General features: G+C 42.2%; 1 non-coding gene across 1 annotated transcript; it reads left to right on the top strand.

Moving 5' to 3' along the window:
• Positions 1-7,411: 7,411 nt before the first annotated feature.
• trnal-uaa (transfer RNA leucine (anticodon UAA)) lies at positions 7,412-7,494 on the top strand. The gene has a single exon. It is a non-coding gene; the product is annotated as a tRNA-Leu (tRNA).
• The last annotated feature ends 18,216 nt before the right edge of the window (positions 7,495-25,710 follow it).

Here is a 25,710-nt window from a genome sequence, read left to right as displayed (position 1 = left end):
TGATTAAAATCATAGCTAATTTAGTGAAAAGGATAAAGGATTTATCCGAAAAGGATAAATCAATAAATGAAACAAAGACCTTCAAGACAGCCTCATGTTTTACAGTCATTGTCTTTTGTGGCTGTTATTTCAGAAGTCAGTGAAGAGGCACAAAACGTGTTGCTTCCTGATCATTTTATTAAGAGTTGACAGAACAGAGGAAAGTTGAACAGACAGTGATAGAGAAAGCTATTAAAGAGGAGAGAGAAACTAAAGCTGGCCTCCAGCATAAAACTATTTTTACACTACCAAGATAAGGAAATCCATTCAGATCTTGATAAGAATTAACCAATAAGAAAATACTTATTCAGTCCTGCAGTACCAAGTTAACCAACGAGGAAGTATTTATTCAAGTTATGCAGAACAAAGAAATTTCCCAGAGCTTGCCAGAATTATACTTTGTACAGTTACTGGAGGCATATTAAACCGTTATATATACAAGAACTACTTAAAATACAAGCAGATAATTAATTGTTAAACTGAAAAGAAAATAGCAATTAAACAGAATAATTTAACAGTAGGACCCAACAGATACTTTGCAGCACAGTGAGTCAAATTTTGTTGTCACAATTATAGGGGCTACGCTCAGGGCATTTGGAGTTTGGAACTCAAATCTGACGCTATCTGTAAGAAGTTTGTACATCCTTCCTGTGAGAACATGGGTTTCCTCTTGGTGCTCTGGTTTCCTCCCACAGTTCAAAGATGGACCAATTCATAGGTTAGTTGGTTATTGTATGTCCTGTACTGAGGCTCGGATTAAGGAGGTGGGTTGCTGCATGGTGTGGCTCTTTGGGCTGGAAGAGCCTGTTCCACACTGTATCTGTAAATAAAAATGAATAAATAAATTTTATAAATATTTTATAATTTGAGTGTTCTAAGTTGATTAATAAAATGCTTTGTATTGAACTGATTATATTTTGTATTCTTTCTTTTCCCCCAGGTAAGTTGGAATGTAAAATCTATTCTATTGCTCATTCTGCTCTTTGTTCAGTGTCATTCTGTATCTCCTTCTTGAAACATTTTGATCACTGCTTCTTTTTTATATGTCATTTACTCTATTTAAGAAAGCTTTCTCCAAGATGTGAAGGCCTCAAGTACATTCAGTTTTGAAACTCACTTCAAGATTCATCAAAAATCCATGGCTCCATTCAAGGGTGTTTCTCTGAGGTTTTGGCTAATCTCTTGGCCTCAACTGGTACCGCCGGAAGTAGATTACCCTGCCATTTATTCATCTTCCTTGGTGCATGAAGTTAGTTGTCACAGAACAGAATGCAGCTCCCACTACCTTCCCCATGAAGGGGTGGGAACTGTACTCTGTCTGTCATGTTAGAAGTACCACTGGTGTTTGTGTTGACATGTTTTCACACTGTGGATAATCAAGAGAATTCCATAAAGCACCTCACACTGACTGAATGGGATAGTTCAAGGAGGTAAGGGAGCTACAGGAAAACAGGATGTTGATCCTCGGATTGTGAGAACTGAGTTTGTACAGGTATGCCGGTGGGTATGTATCTGTAACAGCCATTCTGTGCATCACTATCAGTGAAAAATAACTATGAGGAAGGAGCAGGAAGTGTTGGTTTCCACTCCTCTATGCATCTGATGTAAGTAGTGGCTCAGCTGTGGGTTATGATATGAAATTGCATGCGGCCTGCAGTTTCAGAGGTTGCTGCAAGAGTTACCTTTCCTTTAAAAGACATGTTTTGCAACAGAACTTATACAACAGATGAACATAATATTTCCTATTTTTGTCCTCTGGCCTTAGAGCTGCTAATTTCTGCCAATGTTCCATTTTCAGACATTACATTTTTTTTGGTTCCTTACCCCAGCAGATTTTCTTCATATGTTAGTGACTAACATAACAGGTCTGAACTATTGTACTGTGAAAGGATCACAGTCAAATATTAGCCTTAGTGAGGAAGCTTTTAGCAGACATAACAGTCTTTTAAGATAATTTTATGAATGTGGACATGTGTGATCTTGAGAAGATATAGGTGAGCCAGTATCTTGACCCATTTCAATCAATAGTAACCCAGCTGTAACAAGGAAAATTACTCCAATGTATACTGTTGACGAAATACAGGACACAATCCACTAAGTGCTCCATTAGGGAGGCACATCGACAGGCACTTAGTTACACAGAACATTGAACATAGAAACCTACAGCACATTACAGGCCCTTTGGCCCACAATGTTGTGCTAACCACATAACCTACTCTAGAAACTGCCTAGAATTTCCCTACCACATAACCCTCTATTTTTCTAAGCACCATGTACCTATCTAAGAGTCTCCACCTCTACCACCATTGCTGGCAGTGCATTCCACACACCCACTACTCTCTGTGTGAAAAACCTACCTCAGATATCCCCCTTGTATCTTCTCCCAAACACCTTAAAACTGTGCCCCCTCATGTTAGCCACTTTGGCCCTGGGAAAAAGCCTCTGGCTATCCACACAATCAATGCTTCTCATCATCTTATACACCTCCATCAGGTCACCTCTCATCCTCTGTCACACCAAGGAGAAAAGCCCAAGTTCAGTCAACCTGTTCTCATAAGGAATGCTCTCTAATCCAGGCAACATCCTTGTAAATCTCCTCTGCCCCCTCTCTATAGTATCCACATCCTTCCTGTCGTGAGGTGACCAAAACTGAACACAGTACTCCAAGTGGGGTCTAACAGCTGTAACATTACCTCATGGCTCTTGAACTCAATTCCATGGTTGACTAAGGCGAACACACCATATGCCTTCTTAACAACACTGTCAACCTGTACAGCAGATTTGAGTGTCCTATAGATACAGACCCCAAGATCATAATGATTCTCCAAACTGCCAAGAGTCTTACCATTAATCTTGTTTTCTGTCTTCAAATTTGACCTATTGAAATGAACCATTTCACACTTACCTGGGTTGAACTCCATTTGCCACTTCTCAACCCAGTTCTGCATCCTATTGTTGTCGGGCTCTAACCTCTGACGATCCTCTGGACTATCCACAACACCCCCAATAGGACTTGCTTATTGGTGTCCATTGTAGGTTTTGCCTGGAGAACTCTTACCTTCACATTGCATAAGCTCCTTGGTTCCTTTGTCAAAATATAGAACTACAGTACAAGCCAAACTACTGAAGTGAATTGAAAACAACTGCGCTTGGTCACTATTTTGATGTCATTTTGATGACATCAAGGAAAGTTATTGACAATGCAAGATGAATTCTTTCTACAATTTTAGGCTCCACACAAAGGGAGATGTTATAGTTGTGAGACCTGGTCTTTGAAGTCCAATATACCACTGCAGGCTCTTCAGGGGAGTATTAGGCCTAACCACTTTCAGCTGCCTCAAGAATGACCCCTTTTCCATTATAAGAAAATACCTGGTGATTATGGATTGGCCCCATTTGAATTCCTCACATATTGAAGCAGTCCACGTTTGTAAGCAGGCAGACCCGGATGGCATTCAGCATCTGATTAGCAACAAGTGACATCGGAAACATACAAATACCAAGCAATAGCCTCCTCTCACAAACAATAGTCTAATCACTTCACGTAGAAATGTAACGATATTACCAGTGCCAAATGCCCTGAACACAGTGGCTGGCTTTCAGAATACTTCTGGAGGAAAGAGAGTCTGACTGATGCTGGTGACCATGTGGTGCATTAGCCATGAGTATTGTCCTTGGGCATTCCATGTGTTGGTGGACATGATTCCAGGCTGGTGCATTGCCACCATGATACCCAGGCCATGGTCTTCACTGAGCAGCTGCATGACATTTTGGAGGGGAGCAGGTATAGTTAGAGTCTGTGTTGGTGCAGGTGACAAATATAGAAAAAAACATAAAATCTAGCAGGTAGATAGCCTCTAAAACAACCTGATACTCAACATTAATACGACTAAGGAATTAATTAACCACATAACAACTACAGCACGGAAACAGGCCATCTCGGCCCTTCTAGTCCATGCCGAATGCTTACTAGTCCCACTGACTCGCACTCAGCCCATAACCCTCCATTCCTCTCCTGTCCATATACCTATCCAATTTTACTTTAAATGACAATACCGAACCTGCCTCTACCACTTCGTAAAGCCCACAAAGGGCTTCACGAAGGGCAAATTGAGGGAACACACACTAGTTGCAGTTTCAAGTTCCTGGGTGTCAACATCTCTAAAGATTGATACAAAGAAGGCATGACAGTGGCTAAATTTCTTAAGGAGTTGGAGGAGACTTGATGTGTCATCAAAGACTCTTGCAAATTTCTACAGATGTACCATTCTAACTAGATGCATCACCTTCTGGTCTGGAGGGGCCACTGCATAGGATCAAAAAAGGCTTCAGAAAATTGTAAACTCAGCCAGCTTCATCATGGCACATCAAAGACATCTTCAAAAGGTGATGCCTCAAAAAGGCAGTATCCACCATTAAGGACCCCCATCACCCAGGACATGCCCTCTTCTCGTTGCTACTGTCAAAGAGGAGGTACAAGAGCCAGAAGGTCACACTTAATATTTTAGGATCAGCTTCTATCCCTCCATTACTGGATTTCTAAATGGACAATGAACCTATGTACACTATCTCACAATGTTTTCATTTATTGCACTACTTATTTTATATATATATATATATAAAATTCATAGTTTTAAAAATTATTATGTATTGCAATGTACTGCTGCCACAAGTCAACAAATTTTATAGCATTTGCCAGTGATATTAAATGTGATTCTCATTTTGATTCTTATGGTTACAGGTGTTGATCAGATATACTGGTTCACTCTCTTTTTTCTTTCTTTTTAAATCTTTTTATTAATTTTAAACAAAGGTTTATTCTCATTATTTAAGAATTATTATATTGTTATTCTTCAATTACATGCAGTTCTGAGAAAGCCCACTTTGTTGATTCTTGAGCTGAAGGGATTATCTTCTGAGGAAAGATCTAGTAGATTAGTCCTGGACTCATTCAAGGTGAAAAGAATGAAAAGTGATCTTATGAAAACACACAGATTTCTGAGGGTTTTATTGTTGAGAGGACGTTTCCCCTCCCAGGCTTTCCAAATCTAAAAGGGAAATGTTTCAGAATAAAGGGCTACCCATTTAAGATGGAAACAAGAAAGAATTTCTCACTGTGAAATCATAAAAATTTCCACCCCATTTAAAAATGGAGACTGAATCACTGAATACATTCAAGTCAGAGATTGACAATTTTACAGTTTCCTGGGCAGTGAAGGATTATGGGGAACTGTGGTGAACTACATATACCTGTCTGGACACGCCCGTCTGCTGGCTGCTCCTGTGGCTCCTCCCACAGACCCTGGTATAAAGGCGATTGGAGGCACAGCCCTGGCCTCAGTCTCCAGGATGTTGTGTGGCGGTCACTTGCTGCTTGTTCTCTCTGCCAGCCAATACAAGCCTATATCTCGCCTCACGCCTCCGAGAGTTATTGATGGTGCATCAGGAACAAGCCGAAAAATGAAGTTAATCAGCCCCAATCTTATTGAATAGCGTTGCAGATGACAAGCCTACTCATGATCTTATTTCTAATCCCTTTAAGTTCTAAAATCACTTGAATTTCATCATCAAGAAGGGTAAGGGCAGCAAGATCATTACATCATCCTACCTTCCAGTCATACCTTGTCCTTAAGACATATCAGTCGTCCTCTATTATCCATGAGTCAAACTTCTGGGAAGTATTGCAACACATTGGACTGGACTGGAAGTGTAGTGAGGAGATATGTGGCTTTTCAAGGGCTGGATCAAGAGCTGGAAAGCGATAGGTGGAACCAAATAAGGATAGATTGATTGGCAATGTGGTCAGGTGGGAGAGGGATGGCAGAGATTGTGGTAGAGGCTGGAAGGTGAATAGGGGAGGCAAGTCAGAACTGTAGATGATGTAATCTGATAAGGTGAAGAAGAACCAAATAAGGAATGTATAGTGACCAGATGGGGACAGTGGGGGTTGAGGTGACCCAATGGGAAGAAAGTGTAGGGGAGGGTAAAACTGATAGATATGGGGACTGAGGAGATACTTAGAAGGTATTATGTGTGTGAGAAGGCCTGTGTAGATCAGAGAGAGAGAAAAGGATGGCGGGCAGGGGTGTGGGGAGAGCAAGTTATCTGAAATTAGAGAATTTCTACTCATTCTGTTGAGATGTAGACTACTCAAGTGAAGTATGAGGTCATGTTTTTCTACTTTGTGTTTGATCTCATTCTGGCAGTAGAGGAGGCTGAGGAGAGGTTAATGTGGGAATGGAAGGAAACTTTACTGGACTTGCAACTGGGAGCCCAGTTTGTGCTTGGTCTCACTAATGCAGAGAAAACATGGTAGCAGGATTAGACCATTTGCTGTTCCATTGTTCAGTAAAATCATGGCAGATCATGGCTCTATTTCTCCACACCCTTAGCAATTTCAGCAACTTGACTTCGAGGTTGAAAGTCTCACCATCTTGAATGTGAAGGAAATTATGTTTATTGCAGTGCGACATTATCATATTGACTGCCGATCTTGATCCCTTACTCCTTACACAGCGAGGGAAGCAACCTTGCGAAATCCAATCTGCCAAGCATTTCATTTCACTGAACCTTTGGTATCCCAAAAATTAGTTTGGTGAACCTTTCGGGTACTTGGAAAAATCAAGAGGGTTCAGGAATCTGGAGCAACACACAAAACGCTGGAGAAACTCAAGCGGGTCAGGCAGCATTTACGGAGCGACGCGAAAGGTTAACTATCCATTTCCCTCTATGTATGCTCACAAACTCGCTGAGTTACTCCAGTATTGTGTGCATTGCTTTTGTGTAGTTACTATGGCAAGTACTTCACATACAAAATGCTGAAGAAGGGTATCGGCCTTGTTTATTCAATTCCTTGGATGCTGCCTGAGCTGCATTTTGTGTGTGTGGCTTTGGATTTCCAGCATCTGCAATATTTCTTGTGCTAAGTATATCGCATCATTTCCTGAAACTCTCTGGAAATCACAATGTTTCAAGAAAGAGGGGCCCCCATCGCACCATCTGCAAGACAGATGGAGGGGAATGCTGAGCTCGCGCCTCTCCCAGCTCCGCCCGGGAGCGGGAGCGGGAGCCGGGGCGCGAGGGCGCGAGGGCGCGAGGAGCGCCGGACCCGTTCCAGGGGACGGGACGGGGCTGAAGCGGGAGCGTCGGAAGCTCCGAGAAAGAGAAATAAAGTTTGCGCCGCGTAAAGTGACGCCGGGCGACGTCCTTCGGGCGTCATTTGTCTCCGTGGCGCGGGGCGGCGAAATATGGAAGGGGCATTTGGGAAGCAGACCGTCGGATGAACAAATGTAGAAGAAAAAGCAACAGGTGAGAAGTCACTGAGTGCTTAATAGTATCATGGGTCCATGTTTTAGTACTGCTGCTATCTCCAACCAGGATGGCCGAGTGGTTAAGGCGTTGGACTTAAGATCCAATGGACATATGTCCGCGTGGGTTCGAACCCCACTCCTGGTATCAGGATTTTTGCGTCATTCACAGCACAAGTGAATTGCTTTTGTGATAATTTGCTGTTCAGCTCATGAAAGATCTTTTTCCTGTTGAATTCAGCTTCATTTTGTTACGTAGCAGTGTATTAACGTAATTACTGATGTAAAATATAAATAGGTAATATTTTCAAACATATTTGAAATTAGCTAAATAATCATGGGACTGTTGATTAAAATACTTTAAATCTGAAATTGTAAAGATTTGTTAAAACAGTAAAATTTCACAAGTGTACTTTTTCAAATTTCATTGAACACAAAACACTTTTATACAATGGGAATATAACAGAAGTACAACTTAAGTATCTATTTTATTGAAAAATGTTCAGGAATATTTAGTAAAGACAAAAAAAGTCTGCAGGTGCAGGAAATCCAAAGCAACACAACACAAAATGCTTGAGGAACTCAGCAGGTCGGGCAGTATCCATGGAAGGAAACAGTCAATGTGTCGTCCTGAGACCCTTCTTCAGGACTGAGAAGGAATGGGGAAGACGCCAGAATAAAAAAAAGTTGGGATGAGGGGAAAGAGGCTAGCTGGAAAGTGATAAGCGAAGTCAGGTGGGTTGGAGAAGAAGGAATCTGATCGAAGAGGAAAGTGGACCATAGGAGAAAGGGAAGGAGGTGAATCATGGAAAAAAAATCCATGTCCAAGATATAAGATGCTGAGATGTTAAGAATTAGAATGCTTGAGAATGTGTTAATGAATGTTATTTTTGAGGTAAGTAAATTACAATGATAATGTTAAAGTGTTTGTCCATATATAGGAATGACTTGAATAAATCATTGACAGAGTCCGGATGAACGAATGGCCTCATTTGTATATTCTTGTTACATCACAGTGACATCTAGTGCTCATGGATTCATTTTACAACCCCTTGTTTGCTTGTCACTTCCAACAGAAAGCAGTAGAGGGCCTCAGATAGCAGCAAGAGGGCTGGTATATTACCAATCGCAAGCAAAAGAAAATCTACAGAAGCTGGAAATTCAAGCAACGCAGTCCTCTTGAAGGGTCTCAGCTCGAAGTGTTGACTAGGTGGGTGGTAGGGGCCCTTAATAATGGATGTCACTCTTTGAAGATGTCTTGAATACTATGGGGATTGGTATCCATGATGGAACTGACTGATTTCACAACTTTCCGTCCTTTCCCTCTTGCACAGTAGCACCCCCATACCATATGGTGATGCAGCCTGTCAGAATACCCTCCATGGTACATCTATTGACGTTTTCTAGTATTTTGGGTGACAAACCAAATCTCTTCAAACTCCTAATGAAGTATAGCTACTCTCTTGCCTTCAAGCAGTATGTCCCAAAGTTCAAGAGCGTCAGGGGGTTGAAAGAGGTGGCTAAGGAGATCAAGGAGGCATTAGTAATAATATTTTAAGAATCACTAGATTCTGGAATGGTTCCGGAAGATTGGAAAGTTGCAAATGTCACTCCACTGTTCAAGAAGGAAATGGAGGCAGAAGAAATTATAGGCCAGTTAGCCTAACCTCAGGGGTTGGGAAGTTGTTGGAGTTGATGTTAAGAATGAAGTTTCAGGGAACTTGGGGGGGGGGGGGTACATGATAAAATAGGCCAAAGTCAGCATGCTTTCCTTCAGAGAAAATCTTGCCTGACATATCTGTTGGAATTTTTAAAGAAAATAATAAGCAGGATAGACAAAGGAGAATTGGTGGAGAATTTGTATTCATCTCAAGAGGTCTAGGATGTAAAAGCAAGGATGTAAGGCACTGGTGAGGCCTCACTTGGAGTATTGTGAGCAGTTTTAGGCTCCTTATCTAAGAAAGGATGTGTTGACTTTGGAGAGGGTTCAGAGGAGGTTCTCGAGAATGGTTCTAGGAATGAAATGGGGTATCATATGAGGAGCATTTGATGGTTCTGGGCCGGTACTGGAATTTAGAAGAATGAGGGAGGATCTCAGTGAAACCTATTGAATGTTGAAAACCCTGGATAGAGTGGATGTGGAGAAAATGTTTCCAATAGTGAGTAAGTCTAGGACCAGAGGCACAGCAGCAGAACAGAGGGATGTCCATTTCAAACAGAGATCAGATTAGGAGGAATTTCTTCAGGCAGAAAATGATGAATCTGTGGAATTTGGTGCCCAGGTAGCTGTGCAGGCCAGTTCACTGCGTGTATTTAAGGCAGAGGTTGATAGGTTCTTGATTAGTCAGGGCATGAAAGGTTACAGGAAGAAGGCAGGAGATTGGGGTTGAAAGAGAAAATGATCAACCATGATGAAATGGTGGAGCAGACTTGATGAGCTGAATGGCCTAATTCTGCTCCTATCTCTTATGGTCTTATTAATGACAACTGTTTAATGTTTCCCAAGGAACTTCAGAGGGACCTTGCCAAATACTACCAAAGCTGCAGAAGGAGAATTTGTGACAAATAACCAAAGATTTGGTCAGAGGTAGGTTTTAAGAAATGTCTTAAATTTGGAAATGTTAGAAGGAAGAGGGAAATATTTATAGAAATTGCAGAGTTTAGGGTCGCAACGACTGGCAGATGTAGTTCAATTCAAGTTGGAAAGATAAAAACTCTAGAATTGGTGAAGCATGGATTTCTCCAAAGTCTAGAAGATTAAAGGGAAAGCAAGGACACAGGTGGATTTAAAAGCAAATGTTGGATTTTAAAGTTACAACTTTGAAGAATTCAACAGAAATCAATGAAAGAGACAATGGGATTGCTAAAGATGGTGACAGTTAGGATTCAGGAAGTATAATTTAGGATTTGTTTAAGTTTATATAACGTAAGCACTAAAGCTGTGGCTCAGCTTTGCAGTGGTCTTTCATTACAGAAGATGACTTTTTTTCCGGGTGGGAGAAAAGTCAAAACAAAATTCTTAGATTTATTTCTTTTTGCAGGTGCCAAAAAGATGATGTGAGTTATGAATATGGGTTTAAATAGTTGTTTGTTTCATGCAGAGGCCAAATGCTGGGCTGAGTGCTGTTTTTCTGGTAGACTTTTGAAATGGACTTCTGGAACTGCAGGGTATTTCCAGCATTTTCTATTTTCACCTCAAACTCAGTGGAATGTTCAGAAGGGAGAAGTGCAGCTTAGAGTTTAGTTTTAGGGAAGACGTGAGGAGAAGGCCTCCATGGCCAACTGATCAAAACTGTTCATGAGAGAGATAACATATGAACATGAAATCTTTAAGAAGGAATGAATATGACTGAGAAATATTTACCACAGCCCCTGTGTAATTGGGGGGGGGGGTGTTTACGTTGCAAGAAAGCAGACAATGTAGCAATATTTACAGAACTTGCAGTCGATGGCCACAAACCAGATTTCACGATCACATTGCTCCAGTGGAGCTGCTGTGTAGTACCTAAGGAGTATTGACAATAAAGTGCCTGACCTAAAATCCTGACTGAACTGAAATGCACCTGTTCCTTTTGGGCAGTAGCTTGTCTCTGTGATTATGGCTTTGGCAACAGAACAGTGATCCACCCAGTCAAGGCTGGGCTGCTCAGCTCAGTCCCAGATAGTCTTCCTCTTTGTGCTTAAGGCAGTCAGTGCCCAATTCATGAATATCATGCAGTTATTTTCTCTGGCCACTGCTTCTTTCAGATCTCCTGTTACTTCCAGGAGGACCACAAGGCAGACGGGGATGTAGAAATTAACTCTCATTCTGATTACCCCAGAAAAGATCAAAGAGCTGAAGAGTGACAATGCAGGTTAGAAAATGATGAGGCCCCTCTTTATCTTCCCAGAGCCGACAGACACAGTCAAACAAAAATTAGGAATATAAAACATAGGAACAGAATTAGGCCATCTGGCCCATCGAGTCTGCTCTGCCATTCAATCATGGCTGATCCTTCTTTCTATCTCCTCCTCAACCCCATTTCCCAGCCTTCTCCCTGTAACCTTTGATGCCATGTCCAATCAAGAACCTGTCAATCTCTGCCTTAAATACACCCAATGACCTGGCCTCCACAGCTGCATGTGGCAACAAATCCCACAAATTCACCACCTTTGGCTAAAGAAATTTCTCCACATCTCTCTTTTGAAAGGGCACCCCTCTATCCTGAGGCTGTACTGTCTTGTCCTAGACTCTCCCACCATGGCAAACATCATTTCCACATCTACTCTGTCTAGACCTTTCCACATTTGAAAGGTTTCAATGAGATCCCCCCTCATCCTTCTGAATTCCAGCGAGTACAGACCTAGAGCCATCAAACGTTCCTTGTATGATAACCCTTTCATTCCTGGAATCATCCTTGTGAACCTCCTCTGGACCCTATCCAATGCCACCACATCTTTTCTAAGATGTGCTCAAGGTGAGTACTCAAGGTGAGGCCTCACCAGTGCCTTATAAAGCCTTGCTCTTGTATTCCAGACTTCTTGAAATGAATGCTAACATGGCATTTGCCTTCCTCACCGCTGACTCAACCTGCAAGTTAACCTTCAGGATGTTCTGCACAAGGACTCCCAGGTCCCTCTGCATCTCAGATTCCTGGATTTTCTCCCATTTATAAAATAGTCCGTACATTTATTTCTACTACCAAAGTGCATGAGCCTGAATTTTCCAACATTGTATTTCATTTGCCATTTTCTTGCCTATTCTCCAAAGCTGCCTAAGTCCTTCTGCATCCTACCTGTTTCCTCAACACTACCTGCCCCTCTACCAATCTTCGTATCATCTGCAAACTTGGCAACAAAGCCATCTATTCCATCATCTAAATCACTTACATACAGCATAAAAAGAAGTGGTCCCAACACCAACCCCTGCAGAACACTACTAGTCTCCAGCAGCCAACCAGAAAAGAATCCTTTTATTCCCACTCGCTGTCTCCTACCAATCAACCAATGCTCTAACCATGTTAGTAACTTTCCTGTAATACCATGGGCTCTTAATTTAAGCGGCCTTGTGTGGCACCTTGTCAAGGGCCTTCTGAAAGTCAAAATATACAACATCCACTGCAACCCCTTTATCTATCCTACTTGTAATCTCTTCAAAGAATCCCAACAGGTTCGTAGAGCAGGATTTTCCCTGAAGGAAACCATGCTGACTTTGTACTGTATTGTCCTGCGTCGCCAAGTGCTCCATCACCTCATCTTTAACAATTGACTCCAACATCTTCGCCACCACTGAGGTCAGGCTAACTGGTCTATAATTTCCTTTCTGCTGCCTTCCTCCTTTCTTAAAGAGTGGAGTAATGTTTGCAATTTTCCAGTCCTTTGGCACCATGCCAGAGTCCAAAGATTTTTTGAAAGATCATTTCTAATGCCACCGCAATCTCTAACATTACCCCTTTTAGAACACCAGGGTGCAGTTCATTGGTCTGGGTGACTTATGTACCTTTAGGTCTTTCAACTTTTTGAGCACCTTCTCTTGTAACAGAGACTGCACTCACTTCACATCCTTCACACACTACAACATCAGGCATACTGCTAGTGTCTTCCAGAGTGAAGGCTGACGTAAAATACTCATTTAATTCAGCGCCCATCTCCTTGTCCCCCGTTATTATTTCTTCTGCCTCATTTCCTAGTGGTCCTATATCCACTCTCATTTCACTTATATTTTTAACATACTTGAAAAAACTTTTACTATCCACTTTGATATTACTTGCTAGTTTGCTTTCATATTTCATCTTTTCCCTTCTAATGATTTTTTAGTTGCTCTCTGCGGGTTTTTAAAAACCTCCCAATCCTCTATGTTCCCACTAATGTTTGCTTTGTTGTATGCCCTTTCTTTCGCTTTTACAATAGCTTTGACTTCCCTTGTCAGCCGCGGTTGTACTATTTTACCAATTGAGCATTTTTAGAATACACATGTCCTGCACCTTCCTCAATTTCCCAAAAACGCACGCCATTGCTGCTCTGCTGACATCACTGCCTGCAGCTCCTTCCAATTTACTTTGGTCGACTCCTCTCTCATACCATAACATACCATAACATTGTCCTTTTGACTCGCCTTTTCTATTTCCTGCTGTAACTTGTGGTCCACCTCTCAGCAACTGTTGGGCGGTCTGTATATAACTGCTATCAACGTCCTTTTACCCTTGCAGTTTCTTAACTCAACCCACAAGGATTCAACATCTTCCAATCCTATGTCAAATCTTCCTACTGATTTGATGCCATTCTTTACCAGTAGAGCCATGTCACTCCCTCTGCCTGCCTTCCTATCCCTCCGATATAATGGGCAACCTTGGATATTATATTTCTTATATTATGCACATTTTAATACAACACCTTGAGTGCTGCATTTGCTTTCTGACTCTGCATCTCTAATGATTTGATAGTCAGCCTGTTGGCTGCAACTAAATCCCAATATCTGCCTGCCCTTCCTGACAATCTAACTGCACGCTATCTTTACTTTTTTACCGTCCATCCTATCCTGAGTCCCCTCACTCTGGTTCCCACCCTCCTATCAAGTTAGTTTAAACCCTCCTCAACAGCTCTAACAAACCTGCTCGCGGAAATATTGGTCCCCCTCGGGTTCAGGTGCAACCCATCACTTTTGAACAGGTCATACCTCCCCCAGAAAAGACCCCAACTATCCAAGAACCTGAAACCCTGACCACTGCACCAGCTTCTCAGCCACGCATTTATCTGCCAAATCAGCCTGTTTCTTCCTTCACTGGCATGTTTCATGGGTAGCAATCCAGAAATTACTACCTGGGAGGTCCTTTTTCTCGCTTTCTACCTAGCTCTCCAAATTCTCTTTTCAGGACCTCATTGCTTTTCCTTCCTATATCATTGGTACCAATGTGTACTGAGACATCTCCCTCTCCAAATGTTGTGGACACGATCTGAGACATCCCTGAACCTGGCACCTGAGAGGCAACATACCATCCGGGTGTCCTGTTCATGTCCCCAGAATCTCTTGTCTGTTCTCACTATTGAGTCCCCTATCACTACCTCTCCTTCTCCTCTCTCTTCCTTTTCTGCATCATGGACCCAAGGACTGTTAACAACCTGGTCACCTGCTGCTGAAGTTACTCTCTGTGCTGCTGTACTTGCAGTTGTGGCCCATTCCCCCAATCTCTGCATGGGCAATCAGTCAAGACACCATCCAATTCATCTGAGGATCCGAGATGGAATAGGTCAGATGAGTTGCAGTGTGCAAGTCCCTGGACAACGAGGGCAAAAGCAGACACAGCATCATCCACCTCCTCTGTATGTGGCCATATTAGGCTGTTCATGGGACCTAAGTATACAGCTACTAAGGTTTGACCTGTCCTTGGTATTGCAAAGGATAGTCCTGGCCGTGTTCCCACACAATGCTGCAGTCAGCTTGACGTTGCTGCACTACCTTTTATTTGTAGATAATTTCTTTCAGACGGCGCTGGTGAAGCACAGCGACTTCTTGTTGGTTGCAAACAAAACTACAAAATACTTTATTAATCACACTTTTTCTGGTAAGTGATCACTATAATCAATAGCCTGTAACTTCCCTTTTTTAACCACCCACACGATCTGGCATTTTTGCACTGTAAGCTGAAGTCTCAAAGGTGCTGGACAGGAATGACTCAAGGTTTGATCAATTTAAACACAGACTGAATTGGAAAGGTTGGCTACAGGCCAAATTGAGGCAGCACAGTCTAAGTCCAAGAGCACAGCAAAGCAGCAGGGCCTAGGTCCAAGAGTGAGGAATGACTAGGGTTTGGACTATTTAAGTGGGGGGACAGATTGAAAAGATCAGAGTGTTGGAGCTGGAGGCGAGGGATTCAGCTCTCTGCTGTATGAGGCTTAGTCGTCTCTGTACTGAACTGAGGATTTGGCCTGCAACTAACGGGCTACTGGATTGGCTGCAGTGAAGACGGGCTCCGTGGTTGTGGACTCACTTTTGTGTTTGCTTGCTTTGGTCATTTGGATAATTTTTTTCTGCACATTGGGTGTTTTTAGTAGGTTCTATTGGATTTCTTTGGTTGGTGTCTGCCTGAAAGGAGATGAATCTCAATTTGTAGAGAATACAATCTTTGATAATAAAAGTATTTTGCTCTGTGTCTAACAGGCAGTGATCAGCATGAAATGTCCTGCAACCACTGTGAGGTGGATATACAATGGATCCTGAGGAGTGACTCCTTGAGCAGACTGTAGAATGTCTCATCGCCAGAACTTACCAAAAAGCACTAAGACCTCTCTCTAATGCTGGGGTGAGAACTGTTCTGTCAGGTCCTTCCTGTACGGTCAGAATCCCTTGGGGCAGCAGAGGGCTGTTCCCAGGGATGCATACCAAGACAGACATCATATGCTGCTAGAAAACCATCAACTTGGTGAAAGATACTCTTCGATCCATCTAAAACTGAAGACCATAAGACATAGGAGCAGAATTGGGTCATTTGGCCCATTGAATTTGCTCAGTCATTCCATCATGGCTGAGTTATTATCCTGCCTTCTCCTCGTAACCTTTGACACCATTTACTGATCAAGAATCTATCAACCTCTTCTTTAAATATACACAATGACTTGATCTCTACGGCCATCTACGGCAATGAATTCCACAAACACGCCACCCTCTGGCTCAAGAAATTTCTTCCCTAAAGGGATATCCCTTTGTGCCTTCTTGTCCTAGACTCACTCACTATAGGAACCATCCTCTCCACATCAGCTCTATGTTAACCTTTCAATGTTTAATAGGTTTCAATGAGATCCTCCCCATTCTTAACTCCAGTGAGTACAAGCCCGGAGCCATCAAACACTCCTCATATATTAACAATTTAATTCTGAGGATCATTCTCGTGAACCTCCTCTGGATCCTCTCCAATACACAGCTTCTCGTAGATAAAGGGCCCAGAACTGCTCATATGTTGGTCTTCCTGTAGAGTTAGATGCCTGTGAGGGAATACTGCTGACTGGCATGTTCCATAGTTCAGGATTATGTGCCGAGGGGTGCACTGAAGCCTGATACCGAGAGGATCTGTGGTGCACTTCCACCATTTAGGATCCTTCTGCTGCTGACAGTGAGAGGCTCAGTCAATATTTGAAGTTTGTATAATCCCAGGAGACCACGTGAGTGGCAATAGGGCGATGTACACAAACACTGCTCCCTTGAAGCTGCACGTTAACTGAAATGCTCACATGTACGCAGCCTTTGTTGCAGAATTTTCTTTTATATCATGTTAATATTAAAGAGCTGTGCATTTTTCAGGATATGTAGAAACTTCCTGCTCAGAGCAATGGTTAGCCCATGCCACTGTGAAAAAGATCAGAGGGAAAATATGTAAACGATACCAATGAAAAGAACTGATAACATTATGAACTTATAGTCTGAATGACAGTGTGATTGTTTACTGTATTTTTTCTACTTCTGTATATATTTTATAGATAAAGTCTATTTTTGAGATTGAAAAAAATTATGGTTGGAGTGACTGTACAACCTGTACTTCCTCCTCTCCCCCCCACATTCTTCCTCCAACTTCCCATCTTTTTTCACAGTCCTGACGAAGGGTCTCGGCCCGAATCTTTTCCATAGATGCTGTCTGTCCTGTTTGAGTTCCTCCAACATTTTGTGTGTGTTATTTTGAAAATTTGGACCAGAGGGAGCCAAAGGACAGGTTGTGTTTTATGGACCCAATGGAAATAATTTGAAAGCAAACTAATGATTTCCCTGTTTTGTAAAATGGTGATCGGAGCACAGAGAACATTGATAATGGGCAGGTACTAAAATTAGCAGCAAGTGCCTAGTTGTGCCCTGTTAAGATTTCTGTTGGCCATTAATTATTCTCTGTCTTTATAACAAGGAATTTATACATACTCCACAGGAGTGAAAAATTCCATTTCCTGATTTGCCAGTGATTACGGTAAATATTGATGCAGTGTCCTGCACCAGCTGACTCCATTGCTGCCTCAGCTCAAATGCATGTGAAACTTCACTGCCTTTGTTCCTCTCAACTTGACTTTCAGTGCCCTCTTGTCCCACCTCCCTCTTTCAACTCTCTGTAAACTGGAGATCACAAAAATAAAATCTGCTGTCTTTGCCTGAGAATGAACTTGCCCATCAGCCATCTGCTTTTGGATCGACATTACATTCTAGATAAAATGCTTGCTTTTGTTCTCACATCCCTCTGCGGCCTTCCTCTGAGAGAGTTGCACTACTCCCACACTGGTCCTGTGATTATGTATGAATTCAGTTGCTTCTGCATTGTCAGCCATGCTTTCAGCTGACAAGATCTCAAGAGTTTTTGGAGTTCAGCCTGTGTCACCCAGAGCCCTTTGGCTGACTGTTCTGATGTATCCTTGTAGGCTCAGCGTTAACGTGTCTCCGTGATGCTGCTCTTGGTGAGAGCATTAAATTTCAACAATGTGTTAATAAGCAGGCAAACTCTGACAATTCAGTACGCACATTGGACTTTGGATCCAGAAAGACTAGAGGGATGTATCCTCAAAATTATGAATACTTAGAAATCGTGTAACTGGAAAAAGATGTTCATGTTCATAAATATGGATCATTCAGTTTTTGTTACTCATGAAATGTGTTTTCCTGTCAAAGCTAATAGGCCTTGAAATGGCCAACATGTTTCGGGGTATTTGAGAATTAAATGTTTCATTGTGGGTCTGAAGGCTGTTTAGGAATGTTAGGTTTCCTCCTCTGAATCACATTTAGAATTTCTTAAAATAGAAGATTATGGAAAACATAGATAGATGGTAACTCTTTCAACATCCACAAACCTGACTATCTTGGTAGGCCCATTGTCTCTGCCTGCTCTTGCCCCACTTAACTCCAGTCCTCATACATTGACACTGTTCTATCCCTCTTGGTTCAGTCCCTTCCCACCTACACTCTTCATGCTCCCAATCTCCTCAATAACTTTTAATTCCCTGGCCCTGACTGCCTCATTTTCACCATGGATGTCCAGTCCCTATACAATTATATCCTCCATCAAGACAGCCTTGAAACTTTCCACTTCTTTCTCAATAAAGGAAACAGTCGATTCCCCTCCACTGTCTGGCAGAACTGCTCCTCACCCTCAACAATTTCTCATTTGGCTCCTCCCAATTTCTCCAGATTTGAAAGGTAGCCATGGGGCCCAGCTATGCCTGCCTTTTCGTTGGCTACGTAGAACAGTCCATGTCCCAAGTCTTCCCCTGTAATACTCCTCAGTTCTTCCTCTGCTGTATCAACAAATCTACGACTGTCTTGACGCTGCTTCATGCACCCATGCTGAGCTCGTCAATTTCATCAACTTTACCTCCAACTTCCACCCTGCCCTTAAATTCACTGGACCATTTCTGACACCTTCCTCCCCTTTCTCAATCTCTCTGTCTTGTTCACTGGAGACAAGCAGTTGACCAACATCATTTATAAACCTATTGATTCCCACAGCTATCTTGCTGATACCTCTTCCCACCCTGTCTCCTGTAAAAATGCTATTCCCTTTTCTCAGTTCCTTTGTCTCCACTGCATCTGTTCCCAGGATGAGGCATTCCTTTCCAGGACATTGGTTATATCCTCCTTCTTCAAAGAATAGGGTTTCCCTTCCTCCACCATTGACGATGCCCTTGCCTGCATCTCTTCCATTTTCTGTCATCCGTGCTCACCACATCCTCCTGTTGCCTGAATAGTATAGAGTTCCTCTCATCTTTACCTACAACCCCGAGAGCCTCCACATTCTCTGAAACTTCTGCCATCTCGAAAGGAATCCTACCACTAAACACATCTTTACCTATTCCTCTTCGCTCTCTGCAGGGATCGCTCCCTCTGTGATTCCCTTGTCTATTCATCTCTCCCCACTAATCTCCCTCCCAGTACTTATCCCTGCAAGTGGCCAAAGTGCTACACCTGCCCATTCACCTCCTCCCTCACCTCCATTCAGGTGAGTCCTTCCAGATGAGGCAAATCTTCACTTGCAAATCTGTTGGGGTACTCTATGATATCCGGTGCTCCTAATGGGGCCTCCTCTACCTGTTGTGAGTTGGGGAACTGCTTTGTCGAGCATCTCCCCTCCATTACCAAACGTGGAACTTCTCAGTAGCCAAATATTTTAATTCCGATTTCCATTTCTGTTCTAACATGTTGGTCCATGTTGGCCCCCTCTTGTGCCACAATGAGGCCATCCTCGGGGTGGTATGCAATCTGATGGCATGAATTTCGATTTCTCCTTCCAATAAAAAAAATGTCCCCCAGCCCTCTTCTTCTGTTCCGCACTCTGGCCTTTTACCTCTTTTGACCTGCCTATCACCTCCCCCTGGTGTCCCCTCTCCTCCCCTATGAGACTTCTTTCTCTCCAGCCCCTTACCTTTCCCAGCCACCTGGCTTCAACGATCATCTTCTACCTATCCACCTCCCCCTCCCCCAACTTTTTATTTGGGTATCTTCCCCCTTTCTTTCCTGTCCTGAAAAGGGTCTTGGTCTGAAGTGTCGACTGTTTAGTAATTTCCATGGATGCTGCTTGACCTCTGAGTCCCTCCAGCATTTTGTGTGTTTTGACTTTTTTTCCCAGGTCAAAGTGCTTAAAACCTGAGGGCATACATTTAAGATGAGAGGCAGTAAGTTCAAAGGAGATGTGCGGAGCAAGCTTATTTTTAACACAGACAGTGGTGGGTGTCTGGAATGTCCTGCGAGGGTGATGGTAGAACTCTATGATAGAGGCATTTCAGAGTCTCTTAGAGAATGGGGGCCTAACGACTTGTGCAGATAGAAGGGACTAGTTTTGGTGTTTAACTACTAGTTATATTAGTCTGGTGCAACATCGTGGGCTGAAGGGCCTATTCCTGTACAGTTTTGTATTTTAAGTACAAACTGCTCAAATAATCAACTATGAACATTTTATTCCGGAATTCACTCCATTAACCAAATTCTAGTTTCCACCAACTGTAGTGGGATTAACATAATTTAGATCATTGTCCAGGTTACACAAAAATAATCAGTAAAAAAAAAGGCTTGTGAGCATTCCCTTTTATAACTGGAAGACGAATACAATGGCATAGGAACTATGCTGGAACTCTGCAAAGTTCTGATAAGGCACACTTGAAATACTGTCAGCTGTACAAGACATTTTGCTTCAGGAATGTTATATGTCTTGGGGCGGGGAGTGTGTGTGTGTGTGTGTGTGTGTGTGTGTGTGTGTGTGTGTGTGTGTGTGTGTGTGTGTGTGTGTGTGTGTGTGTGTGTGTGTGTGTGTGTGTGTGTGTGTGTGTGTGTATGAATAGTGTTGAATAGATATACCAGAATAATGCCTGGAGAAGTCACCCAAACTGTTGTATTCTCTAGAAATTAGAAGGCAAAGCAGTTTAATTTTCGAGATGATCTTGACAAAGGCAGACAAATAATAAATGAAAAATTTCAGATTGGAGGTTCAAGAATGTATTCTGAAAGTCAAAGATAGGTTTTTGTGGAATGAAGTTAGGGAACACTCTTAGTAACAAAGGGAAGTAGAAACAGGGTGATAAGCTAACCCTTTTTGGTTAGGAAAGTCCTTCTTGACAAGCCCATGCGTTATGTTGTCAGTGGGGTTAGGGGAGGGGGAGGAGAATGGAGATGCTGGAGGCAGTGATGAGCTGATGACTGGAGAGGCTGTGGAGGGAAGCAAATATTGTGTCAGCAAGATGGAGGCTATGGGATTTACCATCCACTCTGCCTCATCTGGGCTGACCTCCCTTTCTGAGTGGGTGTTCTGCCACTTTTGACTGTGTGCTGCACTGTTGTCACTGGGATCATCAGCCCTGCAAAAGCTTCCCAAACTGCAGGTGCCCACTCACCACCAGCATTGGCAATCTGGCTGTGGACCACGTAGAGCAGACATCCCTTGGATAATGCGTGTAGATGCGAAAAAAGCCACAGCAGAAAAAGAAAAACTGGCTCCCCTCTGTCCTATATTTTTAAACTGACATGGGTCACGTTTCTTTCATTTTATAAAGGTGATGTCAGTTTGTAAGTAGAAATTTGGATCTTTTCCTTCTGCAAATGACAATTGATATCATGTCAGTTGATAATTTTAAATGGGAGATTCATTGACCTTTGAAAACCAGATGGATTAAGGCATATAAAGCAAAGACAGATTCTGCATCTCACCAGAAGTGGAATAGATGCAAGAACTGAGTCGCTGTTACTTCTTCCTGCATTCCTCTGATCCCTTGTTTCATTGTTCCAGCGGGGAGAACTGAGAAGTGATATTTGGGGAGAGATGTATGAGTGATTTCCTGGGCCTGGACTGCATTGTTTGCAGATCTGGACATTTTGCCAAGACAGTGACATTGTCAGTTTGCCCATACATTGTATCCTGGGGCTGTTGATGCATTTTCTAGCTTCCAGAGAACAGCAAATTATTATTTCTAAAACAGTGGGCCTTTGAGTAAGAGTAACAAGGTTGTAATTTCATCAGAGAGTTTAGATGTCATTAGAAGTTGGAAAGTTTAGATCTTAATCAAATTACAGCCTACATGTCAGATTTTATTTTATGTCTATATAAATACGATCCTTTGTTCATTATCAATATTAGTCTTGCTATTCTTCAATGACTCTTTTCCCTCACATCTCCCTCAGGGTGTTGACACTATCTTGGACAAACTTTCACTTGCACCTGTGCTTCATTCATTGTGAAGAACTTTGGCTCTTTTCAGACGGTTATGAAGCTACAGACAAGATAACACCTTGTGGTTAGTGACTGTTCAAAGTGAGACTGGAACAGTGCTGAAGAAATTGTGGGATTCAGCCATTCAGCCCCTTATCCCTGTTTTGCCATTCAATAAGATCCTGTCTGATCTTTTCCTGAACTGTCTTTTCATCCATTAACCCCATATACCTTAATTAAGTTTTAATTCAAAATCTATAACTTTGCCCAAGTTATACTCAGGGACTGAATTTCCACAAGCTACTAGAGCAGAGAAACCCAAAGCTTCACTACCTCCTCAATACAGGGTTTTCAAAGATTCATTTCTTATCAAAGTATGTATCCATTTACAACTCGGAAATTCGTCTTCTCCAGATAGCCACGAACATAGAAAGAATGTGAGTCATTCAGAGAGAAACATCAAACCCGCTCCCCCCTGCACAACAAAGAATGGCATCCCAATGATCAACTCGCAAAGCTGCCCACCTCACACAAAACGGAACAAGATCATCAAACCTAACCCCCCCCCTTTCCCTACACAAAATAGACCAGGAGCATCGACCCCCAAAAAACGATCCCTCCCTCACACAAAAAAAAACTAACAGAACTCAAGAGACCATCAACCCACTGACACCCTCCTCTTGCATGACAAAATGGAAAAGGAACGGACGATTCTGTTCAATACTTTCTGATACAAACCAAAGTGCTCTTTCAGGAATCAACCTGGTGAACTACTGCTGCACACTCCCTTTGCTTGGAGTGGGGTGTCTCTCCTCAGTCTGCTGCTGCCTCTTTAATTGTCTTGCATGCTAAATTTCAGCATTCCATGGTCTCTGCACACTGACTCTTTTCAATCTTAATCCAGGGCAGAGTGGATCACTGGCTCCAGAACAGGTCACTGGCTCTGTAATAGTGTTATGCTGACCATGCTGTTCTAACGTAGGTGAAAGTTATCAGAGCAACAAGGCTTTGAATGAGCTGCCTTTAATTTCAAATTTAAAGGAGGAAATATCACCATTCTAATGCACAGTGACTGAAGTTTTAAATTGAGACAGGGAGAAATCTATTATTTTCTCTCTGAACAAACTGACAACAATGTTGAAAATGAAAATTAATAAACACTGAACATTAGCAATTTGGATCTCAGGTAATATTTATCTTAAACAAAACCTTTATTTAAATTCAGCAAAATTAAGTTGAAAATACTGATAACCTGCGATACGTTTCTATTTTGCAAACGGATGCTAACTTTTGCAGTTCAATTCAAGTTTGTCTTTTAACCATATATGAATACTCATGAATACAGCCAAATGAGACAGTGTTACCATGGGGTCAAGGCACAAAGACACATGACCAACAGTCACAGAGAGTAAGCACAGACAAGATCACAATCACGTAATAAGAGTCGCAATGCCCACTTCCCACCCCCCACTGCAAAACCACGGCTTGATGTATACAAATCAACAAACCCAGATAGACTATCAGTAGAATTTGATCTCCAACGTTTCTGAGTGAGTAAAAGCATTCTTTTGTGAATTAATTGTCATCGCTCACTGAAGAACCTTCCCCACCAACCATGCCATCCTAGGTAATTCATGTCCTGTTACAGAAGGATAGGTGGAAGAAAAAAATAATATTTATGTTGTGATGCATTATTCTCACAAGATGGTTCATGTCTATTGAAGCAAATTGTGCATTTATTCCCGAAGAAAATGGAAATACTGTTCTTCGGAAACGACTGACTTCTTTCTACACGCTGAAAGTAACTGACTTCTTGCTGACGTCCTATACCTGAGAAAGAGAGATGAAACTCAAGTATGCTTCTCAGGAGACCACGATTCAGATTTGATCCTTTCCAACGCCTGTTGCAGCAAGCTTTGCATGAGCCCAGCAGATGCTACACAGGCTGTAGGGATAAATATTTCTAATCCCTGTGTCTCACTGACTCAGCCTAAGGGGGTGGGGGTTTGGCAGTGATGGTTTAACATCGCAATAACATTCATTTATCACATGCATGTACTAAATGTGCACAGTCTGATTAAGTACTTTTAACCAATAAGGTGGAAATTGACACATGAGTGATACAATTTATGAAATAAATCAAATCACTTATTATGACAGAAGGTCATGGGAGAAGCTAAACTTAGAAGCTGTTGCTCTGTTCCTGATCAGTAAAGTTTGGCATTATACTGCTCACGTTTCACAAGTTTAGGAGAGAAATGGCCTGTGTAAATGGGGGTTGTGGAATTTAACCATATGAATACATTTGACCACCTTCTGTCTGAATTAAGAAAAACCCATTTTGGTTTAGTTCATATATTGAATTCTCAGTCTCATCAGTTGTCTGTCCTGGACTCTATGTCCCTATTTTGCAGAGGTACTGTACGTGGACAGAAAGATTTCGAGGGATAAGGGCCATATGCAGGCAAATGGAAGTAGCGTTGGTCGGAATAGACCTGTTGGGCCTTTGGTCCTGTTTCTGTGCTGTATTACTGTCTGTGTCACTTATCTTTGGGAATATCATGCTTCACTACTGATGAAACAAAATTCTCAATCCCCACCTTATATCATTCTGGGAGCACTCTCTGCACAAGGTCTGCAGTGATTCCAGATGATAGTCTGCTCTGCTTTGAAGGCAAATTACCTTGTCTATCTTTTTCTCCCCTTACTCTAGTTCCTTCAACTGTCCGAGCCTATAGAACTTTGCATTAGTGGTGCTAATCTACAAAATTTACTGCAGAATTCACAGGGAAGCTGTGAACAGAGGAAATGTGAAATTAAAACAGAAAATTCTGAATATATCCAACGTAGGGAAAGAGGGAACATGCAGGAAGGTTTTGTGATGTGATCCATTGTCTGAACTAATCATGATTCTCGAACCGAAAAATGATCACAATCTTTTTGGTGTTGTATGCTGATCATATCTCTGTATTTTCAACAACTTCAGCTTTCAATTTTTAGGTAAAAGTTGTCAGTAATGTGTATATTAATGGAGAATATTTGTGATCCAAAGTTGATGATTTATAATTTGAATCCTTGTCACCTTTGTGTTGAAACATGCCAATACAATAAAAATAATTTTCCTTTAGTCGTCTTCTGAGACCAGGGGTTCCCAGCCTGGGGTCCACAGACTGCTTATAGAATGCTACTGCAAATGATTCTGTGGCAGGGAAGCTTTTCATTGTACTTGTGTGTATGATCATAAGGGTGGCTCCGAATGCATTGGAAATGGCCACTGATCCATCTGTGACATTGTCAGCTTCCCACTGTATGCAAGTACTGCCTGATCTGCTGGGCATTTCCAACATTCTTCGTTTGGTTTTGGTTCCCTGCAACAGCTCGGATTTACATTCCAGAGCTTTTATGCATCCCTTTGTGATCTCTCTCCCAGACCATCGTCATTAATTCAAGTAGATTTCAATGTAAATTCTATGTCACCCTAGTTACTCTGGCCTCACCTATAATCAGAGGTGCTTACTTTATCCTTTCCATCCCTGTCACCCACCCTACAAATTGTTGGAGGAACTGTGTGGGTTGAACAGCCTCTGTGGAGGCAAAGGAAGATCAACATTTTGGGTTAAAGAGTTTGCATTGGGACTGAGAGAGCAGAGGGAAGATAGCCATTATAAAGAGGTGAGAGAGAGGGTGGAGTCAGACAGGTAGGTGTTAGGTGGAGTTGAGTGGAATGC

Source organism: Hypanus sabinus, chromosome 12 (genome assembly GCF_030144855.1).
Source record: "Hypanus sabinus isolate sHypSab1 chromosome 12, sHypSab1.hap1, whole genome shotgun sequence".
Lineage (NCBI taxonomy): Eukaryota > Metazoa > Chordata > Chondrichthyes > Myliobatiformes > Dasyatidae > Hypanus > Hypanus sabinus.
This window is presented reverse-complemented; position numbering and strand designations above follow the sequence as displayed.